Source organism: Pristiophorus japonicus, chromosome 4 (assembly GCF_044704955.1).
Source record: "Pristiophorus japonicus isolate sPriJap1 chromosome 4, sPriJap1.hap1, whole genome shotgun sequence".
In the NCBI taxonomy this organism is placed as follows: domain Eukaryota; kingdom Metazoa; phylum Chordata; class Chondrichthyes; family Pristiophoridae; genus Pristiophorus; species Pristiophorus japonicus.
The window spans coordinates 57,148,476-57,158,692 of NC_091980.1; positions in this window are offsets into that span (position 1 = coordinate 57,148,476).

Consider the following 10,217-nt stretch of genomic DNA (forward strand, 5'->3'; position numbering starts at 1 on the left):
ATAGATTGGCGAATGATACTTAAGGGGTTGACTGTGGATGGGCAATGGCAGACATTTAGAGACCGCATGGATGAACTACAATTCTGTCTGGCGTAAAAATAAAAAAGGGAAGGTGGCTCAACCGTGGCTATCAAGGGATAGTATTAAAGCCAAGGAAGTGGCATACAAATTGGCCAGAAATAGCAGCGAACCCGGGGACTGGGAGAGATTTAGAACTCAGCAGAGGAGGACAAAGGGTTTGATTAGGGCAGGGAAAATGGAGTACGAGAAGAAGCTTGCAGGGAACATTAAGACGGATTGCAAAAGTTTCTATAGATATGTAAAGAGAAAAAGGTTAGTAAAGACAAACGTAGGTCCCCTGCAGTCAGAATCAGGGGAAGTCATAACGGGGAACAAAGAAATGGCGCACCAATTGAACAAGTATTTTGGTTCGGTATTCACTAAGGAGGACACAAACAACCTTCCGGATATAAAAGAGATCGGAGGGTCTAGTAAGGAGGAGGAACTGAGGGAAATCCTTATTAGTCAGGAAATTGTGTTGGGGAAATTGATGGGATTGAAGGCCGATAAATCCCCAGGGCCTGATGGACTGCATCCCAGAGTACTTAAGGAGGTGGCCTTGGAAATAGTGGATACATTGACAGTCATTTTCCAACATTCCATTGACTCTGGATCAGTTCCTATGGAGTGGAGGGTAGCCAATGTAACCCCACTTTTTAAAAAAGGAGGGAGAAAGATAACAGGGAATTATAGACCGGTCAGCCTGACATCGGCAGTGGGTAAAATGATGGAATCAATTATTAAGGATGTCATAGCAGTGCATTTGGAAAGAGGTGACATGATAGGTCCAAGTCAGCATGGATTTGTGAAAGGGAAATCATGCTTGACAAATCTTCTGGAATTTTTTGAGGATGTTTCCAGTAGAGTGGACAAGGGAGAACCAGTTGATGTGGTATATTTGGACTTTCAGAAGGCTTTCGACAAGGTCCCACACAAGAGATTAATGTGCAAAGTTAAAGCACATGGGATTGGGGGTAGTGTGCTGACATGGATTGAGAACTGGTTGTCCGACAGGAAGCAAAGAGTAGGAGTAAATGGGGACTTTTCAGAATGGCAGGCAGTGACTAGTGGGGTACTGCAAGGTTCTGTGCTGGGGCCCCAGCTGTTTACACTGTACATTAATGATTTAGATGAGGGGATTAAATGTAGTATCTCCAAATTTGTGGATGACACTAAGTTGGGTGGCAGTGTGAGCTGCGAGGAGGATGCTATGAGGCTGCAGAGCGACTTGGATAGGTTAGGTGAGTGGGCAAATGCATGGCAGATGAAGTATAATGTGGATAAATGTGAGGTTATCCACTTTGGTGGTAAAAACAGAGAGACAGACTATTATCTGAATGGTGACAGATTAGGAAAAGGGGAGGTGCAAAGAGACCTGGGTGTCATGGTACATCAGTCATTGAAGGTTGGCATGCAGGTACAGCAGGCGGACAAGAAAGCAAATGGCATGTTGGCCTTCATAGCGAGGGGATTTGAGTACAGGGGCAGGGAGGTGTTGCTACAGTTGTACAGGGCCTTGGTGAGGCCACACCTGGAGTATTGTGTACAGTTTTGGTCTCCTAACCTGAGGAAGGACATTCTTGCTATTGAGGGAGTGCAGCGACGGTTCACCAGACTAATTCCCGGGATGGCGGGACTGATCTATCAAGAAAGACTGGATCAACTGGGCTTGTATTCACTGGAGTTCAGAAGAATGAGAGGGGACCTCATAGAAACGTTTAAAATTCTGACGGGGTTAGACAGGTTAGATGCAGGAAGAATGTTCCCAATGTTGGGGAAGTCCAGAACCAGGGGACACAGTCTAAGGATAAGGGGGAAGCCATTTAGGACCGAGATGAGGAGGAATTTCTTCACCCAGAGAGTGGTGAACCTGTTGAATTCTCGATCACAGAAAGTTGTGGAGGCCAATTCACTAAATATATTCAAAAGGGAGTTAGATGAAGTCCTTACTACTAGGGGGAATCAAGGGGTATGGTGAGAAAGCAGGAATGGGGTACTGAAGTTGCATGTTCAGCCATGAACTCATTGAATGGCGGTGCAGGCTAGAAGGGCCGAATGGCCTACTCCTGCACCTATTTTCTATGTTTCTATGTTTCTATGAACCCATAAGTTCACGGTGCATCCTCTGAGTCTCTGTCGTCATACCCTCCAAATCCAGGTCCACATCTGAGTCATGCTCAGCAGGTCTCAGGCGCCGACTCACCCTCCGGGGAGGTGGACCCCGAGCTTGCCTTCGTGCTGGGCGTTGCTGCAGGCCACTGGGTCCAGGAACCTCAGGCTCATCAAACTCCAGGATGATAGGCTCATCCACCGAGGTGATGTCCTCAGTCTGCAGTGGATGGATCGTGCCGGGCTGACGCAGAACTGTCGTTTCCTTCCTCCTCATCTCCCCCGTTGTTGGAGGTGGACGCCTTCTGTTGCGTTTCTGGCTCATTATCTGTAAGCACAAAGCAACAGAAGTGTGGTTAGCAGCAGGGAAGAGGCAGGATAGGAAGGAGGTGACATAGGACATTTTTATGTAAAGTGGGAAAGACATGTAGTTTCAGGGGTAAATGGTCTCATATAAGAGGGAAAGGGGATGAACATACCGTCGCTGTCCCCAGGGGGCTGGGCTTCCCCGACTGCTGCCGCACCCACTTGTGCGCCCATGAGGGCAGCCACTCATTCTTCCACCTCCGTGAGGGTGTGGTGGTCAGGCTCCCCTCTTCTGGTCCGCATTTGTTATCACCTGTTGTGAGTGAGTTTTGCCTGCAATAACAAACAGGAGAGGTGTGACTAAATGTGCAGCTAATCGTCTGTCACATGTGTCTTGCAGAGTTGAATAGCTGCTACTGTATGGAAGTGTACAGGTGTCCATTTGACTCTCAGTAGGTGCGCAGAGTGGCTGTGTGAATGGTGGGATTTGGTGGCTACCAGCTAAGATTAAGGATAAGGCTAAAGTTTTGCAAATGCATACAAGGAGTGAAAAGGTAGTAAAAGTAGGGGTGGGGTTGAGTAGGGACCAAGAAGGAGAGCTACGCATGGAGGCCCAGGGTATGGCTACTGAACTGAGCCGGAATTTTGCAGCTCTCTTCAGCAATGAAGAACATGGCCTGGTACACACAGTGAAGGAGCAGGTACTGCATAGACTGTACATTGTGTGAGACAGTGAGGCTCACATTATGGTATTGCAAGGTTAATAGAAAGGGTACTCACCCTGACGACCTGAGTGAGGTCGTTCAACTTCTTGCGACATTGTGTCGCAGTTCTAGGCACCGTGCTCCTTGCCGACATGTGCTGTGCCACCTCCCTCCACAAATGTCTGAAAACTCCTGCCACTCTCAGGCTGAAGGACGTCGTTCGCCTCACCACAGCCTCCATCAAAGCCTCCAGGGTCGTGTTGGAAAAGCAGTGGGCACGCTGGCGAGCTGCACCCTCAGCATGTTGTCGCTCTGACCAGACTGCGATGGTGAAAGTGCGCCTGCACTTTAAGACCTCCTCTTTAAAAAGTGGCCATCACCTCACCCACATTTGATTGGGGTATGTATCGCAACGTTTTCGGCTTTACCGCCCTAAGAGAATTGTGCAACGAATCATTTACCGATCCATTTCTCTCTTGGAGCGCTGAAGCCGAATTTTGCAGCAGACGCTGTTAACTTTCACAAGGAGCTACACTTACTGACCAGCCGGGATTACCGGCTCAAAATGGGCGATGCCGAATTTCTAGCCTCGAGTCTTTTCTTCATTGATAACTTTGCTAATGGTATGGTTGAACTGCAGGAGTTCCCAACATAAATGTAAACTTGCATCTTACAATTTTGATGGCTGGAGTCATACCTAGCACAAAGGAAGATCTTTGTGGTTGTTGGAGGTCAATCATGTCAGCCCCAGGACATCGCTGCAGGTGTTCCTCAGAGCAGTGTCTCAGGCCCAACCATTTTCAGCGGCTTCATCAATGATCTTCCCTCCATCATATGGTCAGAATGGGGCTGATCGCTGATGATTGCACAATGTTGAGTTCCATTTGCAATTCCTCAGAAAATGAGAATTCCATGCCCACATGCAGCAAACCTAGACTATACGTAGGCTTGGGCTGAGAAGTGGCCAGTAATATTTGCACCAAGTGCCAAGCAATGATCATCTCCAACAAGAGAGAGTCTAACTACCTTCCCTTGCCAATCAACAGCATTACCATAATTGAATCCCCCAGCGTCAACATCTGGGGGTCACCATTGACCAGATACTTAACTGGACCAGCCACATAAATACAGTAGCTGCGAGAGCAGGTCAGAGGCATGCTCAAAATCATGAGGGGTCTAGACAGAGTAGATCAAGAGAAATTGTCCCCTTTGCTATACGGGTCGAGAACTAGAGGTGACAGATTTAAGGTGATTGGCAGAAGAACTGAAGGCGACGTGAAGAAATACTTTTTCACGCAGCAAGTGGTTATGATCGGGAATGCAGGGCCTGAAAGGGTGGAGAAGGCAGATTTAATCATGGCTTTCAAAAAGGAATTGGATAAGCACCTGAAGGGGAAAATTTTCAGGACTATAGGGAAAGGGTGGGGAAGTGGGACTAGCTGAGGTGCTCTTGCAGAGAGCAGGCATGGGCTCCATGGGCCAAATGGCCTCTTTGAGTGCTGTAACCATTCTATGATTGTATGAGGCTGGATATTCTGCGGCGTGTGATTCACCTCCTGACTCCCCAAAGCCTTTCCATCACCTATAAGGCACAATTCAGGAGTGTAATGGAATACTCTCCACTTGCCTGGTTGAGTGCAGCTCCAACAACACTCAAGAAGTTTGACACCATCCAGAACAAAGCAATCCACTTTATTGGCACCCCATCAGCCACCATAACCATCCACTCCCTCCAACACCGGTGCAATGTGGCTGCAGCAACTCACCAACAACAACGCATTTTACAGTTGTGATATCAAACAAAATTTGACATCAAGCCACTTGAAATATTAGGGAAAATGAGCGAAAGCTTAGTCAAAGTGGTAGGTTTTAAGGAGTGTCTAAAAGGAGGAAAGAGCGGTAGAGAGGCGGAGAGGTTTAGGGAGGGCACTCCAGAGCTTAGAGCCTTGGGCCCTGAATTTGATCACCTTACCACCCACTGCTGCCGACTGCCACCCACTGCCACCGACATTCCTCAAGAAGATCTGACCAGTGCTTGGGCTGGAGCAGATGGGAGGGGAGAGCCACCGGGAACCACCTGCTGAGGTCAGTGGATGGCTGAGTGGCGTAAGTGACCTCCCGCCCGCTGAGCTGCCATATTGGTGTGGGCATGAGTTGGCGCCAGAACGGGGGTGGACTGCTGGCTGGAGGCTGGTCTGTCCCCGACGGTAGGTAGGACGATCCTGAAAAAATGGTTAGTGATCTTTAAAAAAAAATGTTCACAGCGACTTACCTCAATGGTGTCCCCTGAAGGTCTGCCAATGGATTTTTTTTCCTGACGATTTTAGTTTTCAGGTCTTCGACCTTCTGTGGGCCTGACTCTAACCTCGGCGGCACTTGAGCAGCAAGCGCCTTTGTCGCTGAGAATGAGAGCTCCCATCGGCTGCTGCCCAGATTGGCGGCGTACATTGCAGATTTGTCGCCCGCCGACCTTCGAGGGACTTGGGTGATGAAAAACATGCCAACGAACCATCAGGAAACTCGGCGGCCATCCTTTGGGTGACACTTGGGCAGGCGGAGGCCTTCATCAAATTTGGGCCCTTGATGGTTAAAGGCACGGTCACCAATGGTGGAGCGATTAAAATCGGGGATGATCAAGAGGCCAGAATTGGAGGAGGGCAGATATCTTGGGGTGTTGTAGAGCTGGAGAAGATTACAGAGATAGGGAGGAGTGATGCCATGGAGGGATTTGAAAACAAGGATGAGAATTTTGAAATCAAGGCATTGCTTAACCAGAAGCTAATGCAGGTCAGCGGCATAGGGGCGATGGGTGAAAGGGACTTGGTGTGAGTTAGGACACGGGCAACCGAGTTTTGGACTACCTCAACTTTACGGAGGGTCGAACGTGGGAGGCTCGCCAGGAGTGCATTGGAATAGTCAAGTCTAGAGGTAACAAAGGCATGGATGAGCGTTTTAGTGGCAGATGAGCTGGGACAGGAGTGGAGTAGGGCGATGTTTGACAGCACCTCCCAAACCCACGACCTCTACTACCTCGAAAGAGGCACAAGTCAGGAGTGTGATGGAATGTGCGCAGCTCAATAACACTCAAGAAGCTCAACATTATCCAGGACAAAGCAGCCCACATGATCGGCACCCCATCTACCACCTTAAACACTCGCTCACTCCACCACTGGCACTCCGTGGCTGCAGTGTGTACCATCTACAAGATGCACTGCAGCAACTTGCCAAGGCTTCTTCGACAGCACCTCCAAACCCTCTACCCTCTACCACCCAGAAGGACAAGGACAGCAGAAGCATGAGAACATCACCACCTCCAAGTCACATACCATCCTGACTTGGAAATATATTGCCATTCCTTCATCGTTGCTTGGTCAAAGTCCTGGAACTCCCTACCTAACAGCACTGTGGGAGTACCTTCACCACACAGAGTGCAGCGGTTGAAGAATCTAGAATCTTCTCAAAGGCAATTAGGGCCTTGCTAGCAATTCCCACATCCCGTGAATGAATAAAAATAAGTGATGTATTACAGAGAACATTATAAATGAATGCTTGACCTGGGATCTCTTAAATGTTTGAAGAATTGGTTCTCCATTAACCATTGGCAGATTTGTTGACCATTTTGATGCTCTGGTGGAGCTGGCAAATACTATGTTCTTAGAATCATAGAACCATAGAAAATAGATGCAGGAGTAGGCCATTCGGCCCATCGCGCCTGCACCACCATTCAATATGATCATGGCTGATCATGCAACTTCAGTACCCCATTCCTGCTTTCTCTCTATACCCCTTGATCCCTTCGCTCGATCAGCTTCGCTGGGCAGGCCACATAGTTCGCATGCCAGATACGAGACTCCCGAAGCAAATGCTTTATGTGGAGCTCCTTCATGGTAAACGAGCCAAAGGAGGACAGTGGAAACGTTATAAGGACACCTTCAAAGCCTCCCTGGTAAAGTGCGACATCATCACTGACACCTAGGAGACCCTGGCCAGAGACCGCCCTAAGTGGAGGAAGAGCAGCTGGGAGGACGCTGAGCACCTCGAGTCTTGTCGCCGAGAGCATGCAGAAAGCAAACGCAGGATGAGTGTGCAAGACCACTTTGAACGCTGCTCTCTTATCTTTGGGTGGCATAACTGAATTTTGCAGTTTGAAGCTACACCTACCGCCTGGCGTTAAAATCAGCACTCAGCTGGTGCAACCACCTCAAAAAAGGCAGGACCGAGTTTCGACCCCTCAGTTCTGGTATCATTCTTGTAAATCTTTTTGTGCACTTTCTCCAGTGCCTCATTATCCTTTTTGTAATACGGAGACCAGAACTGTTCACAGTACTCTATGTATGGTCTAACCAAGATTCTATATAAGTTTAACATGAAGTCTCTGCTTTTGGGGACAGTCCTCGGCAATCTTGAAATATCAAGGCTTGGCGGAGGGCTTGGTGGGTTTGGTGCCCACCAATCGGGGGAAAGGAAAGATCGGGGCTTGGTGGGGATCTAGCAACCTCAGAACCAGGGGATAAGGGGTAGGCCATTTAGGACTGAGATGAGGAGAAACCTCTTCACTCAGAGAGTTGTTAACCTGTGGAATTCCCTGCCGCAGAGAGTTGTTGATGCCAGTTCATTGGATATATTCAAGAGGGAGTTAGATATGGCCCTTATGGCTCAGGGGATCAAGGGGTATGGAGAGAAAGCAGGAAAGGGGTACTGAGGTGATGATCAGCCATGATCTTATTGAATGGCGGTGCAGGCTCGAAGGGCCAAATGGCCTACTCCTGCACCTATTTTCTATGTTTCTATGTTTAATCAGGAGGGAGAGAAAAATCGATAGTGGAAATTATATAGAGATAAATTTGGGCTGGTTTTGATGATCTGGGGACAGAAATGGCGACGGGGCGGTAAAGTTTGCGCCTGGGAACAGTTTGCGCATCAGTAATAAAATTGTGCATCTGAGCCATGAGTCAGGAGGTGCAGCGCTAAGGGAGGCATTGTACACCTCTCTTAGGGTATTGGCATGGGAAAATCCCAAGCTAAAGAGCCAGGCCGGGAGCGCTCCGAGAGACGCTTGGGGAGAAAAAAACCTAAAATAAAACCACACGAGCATTCCCAAAACATTGCCGACAACACCACAACATAAATCGCAAAAAAAAATTAAAAGAAAAAACAATCACATTTACCTTAGGAGTCCATTACTTATCTCTCTGCAGTCGGTATCGTTGGACCCCCTGATTTCCCAGGTGTTCACTGTGGGGCGCGCTGCGGGGCGTACGGGTCAGGCTGAGGTCAGAACTTGCACCGGTGTTGCACCAGGGATGTTGCACACTGGCTCAACTCTTCTGGGGAATGCTACTCCGCACCGCCGCAGAACCGTATCTGAGGATCACTGCGAGGCGCTGGAGGCTGACCACCCGCTCAGAAGACCTCACCGCTGCCATTGCCGCCGCTCCAGGGTGAAAAACGGAGCGCAGAACACCCGAAAATCCTCCCTAAACTATTTCCTCTGGCGGGTGAATCAAGGATAAGGGGGCATATCCTTAAAATTAGAGCTAGGCCATTCAAAGGTGATGCTGGGAAGTAGTTCTTCACACAAAGGGTAGTGGAAATCTGATCTCTCTCCACCAAAATCTGTTGAGGATATGTCAATTGAAAATTTCAAAACTGAGATTGATAGATATTTTTCAGGAAAGAGTATTAGGGGATATGTAACCAAGGTCGGTAAATGGAGTAAAGTAACAGATCAGCCATGATCTGAAGGAATGGCAGAACAGGCTCGAGGGACTGAAGGGCCTACTTCTGTTCCTATGTTTGTATGTTCATTAATGGGCAGTAAATCACCTCTCTAGCTCTTCGAAGACAACCTTGGATTCCAGTATGGCTTGCATGAACTTTGCACCTCATCTCTTCTCTCACCTGGAGTGGTATACCTAATGAAACTTCCTATCCTATATGCTGAGTTAATTTCTAATGCTGAATACATAGCATTTCTCACATCATTCTAACTGACATTCTCAACAATTTCAGATCTTTATCTATTACAGTGGCTTTCTGAATCTTGGTTATTCCATCGTCAAATAGGGGTAAATATTTTGAGTATTGATAATTTCTGTCTCTTTTTCTGAATGTCTATCAATAACATGACTACTTCGTTGTCAACTATTCTGCTCAGCAAGAAGCACTTCCTTGTCCCTTGTTGACAACATCAAAGTTATATTTTTGCAGATGTAACATCATTCTCTGAAACCATTTGGGTACATCTTTCAAAATGGTTTCAAATGATTTGTGATTACTTTCCATAGTAATTTTATTTCCAAAGTCACACTATTCAATTTCTCCAAAGCAAAAAACAATGGGTAAAAGGTTCTTTTTTAATCTAAGGAAAATTTACCTTTGTTTCTATTAGAAATCTTGAGGCATAAGCCACAGATTGACCTTCTTGTATGAGGCATGCTCTCAGTCTTCTTCCAGATGTGTAATGTTGTCGAGGTACATACTTGCAGTCAAAGAGAGCATAGGAGAAATGTATTTACACACAGGGTTATTGGAGCATTGATTGCATCCACAGTGGTGAACAGTTTCACTTTCACTAGTTTGGGCCGCTCATTGTCTATGGTTCAACATGGCTAGTGATTAAGTTTGAAGGCTCCTATTTTTTTGGAGCAACTAGTTCAGAATGGAGCATCTTAGAAATTGCAATTCTTGGCATTTAGTTTGCTCCAGTTCTAGTGAGTTAGAACAGTTTCATTTTAGAACAGATTTTTTTTCTCAAAAGGGGGGCATGTCCAGCCACTTACGCCTGTTTTGAAAGTTTAGGCAGTAAAAACTTACTCCAAATTAACTTAGAATGGAGTAAGTATAGATTTTTGTATGCTCAAAAAAACCTTGCCTACACTTACAAATCAGGCATAGGTTACAAATCAGGCATAAGGAATGAGAGATGGGGAGCGTGGGGGTGGGGGGGCGGGGAAGGGAAGTAATTAAATTTTACAAGCATTCAACAGTCTCACTTATACAAATAAAGAGCCATCCTGAATAATAAATTATAAACAA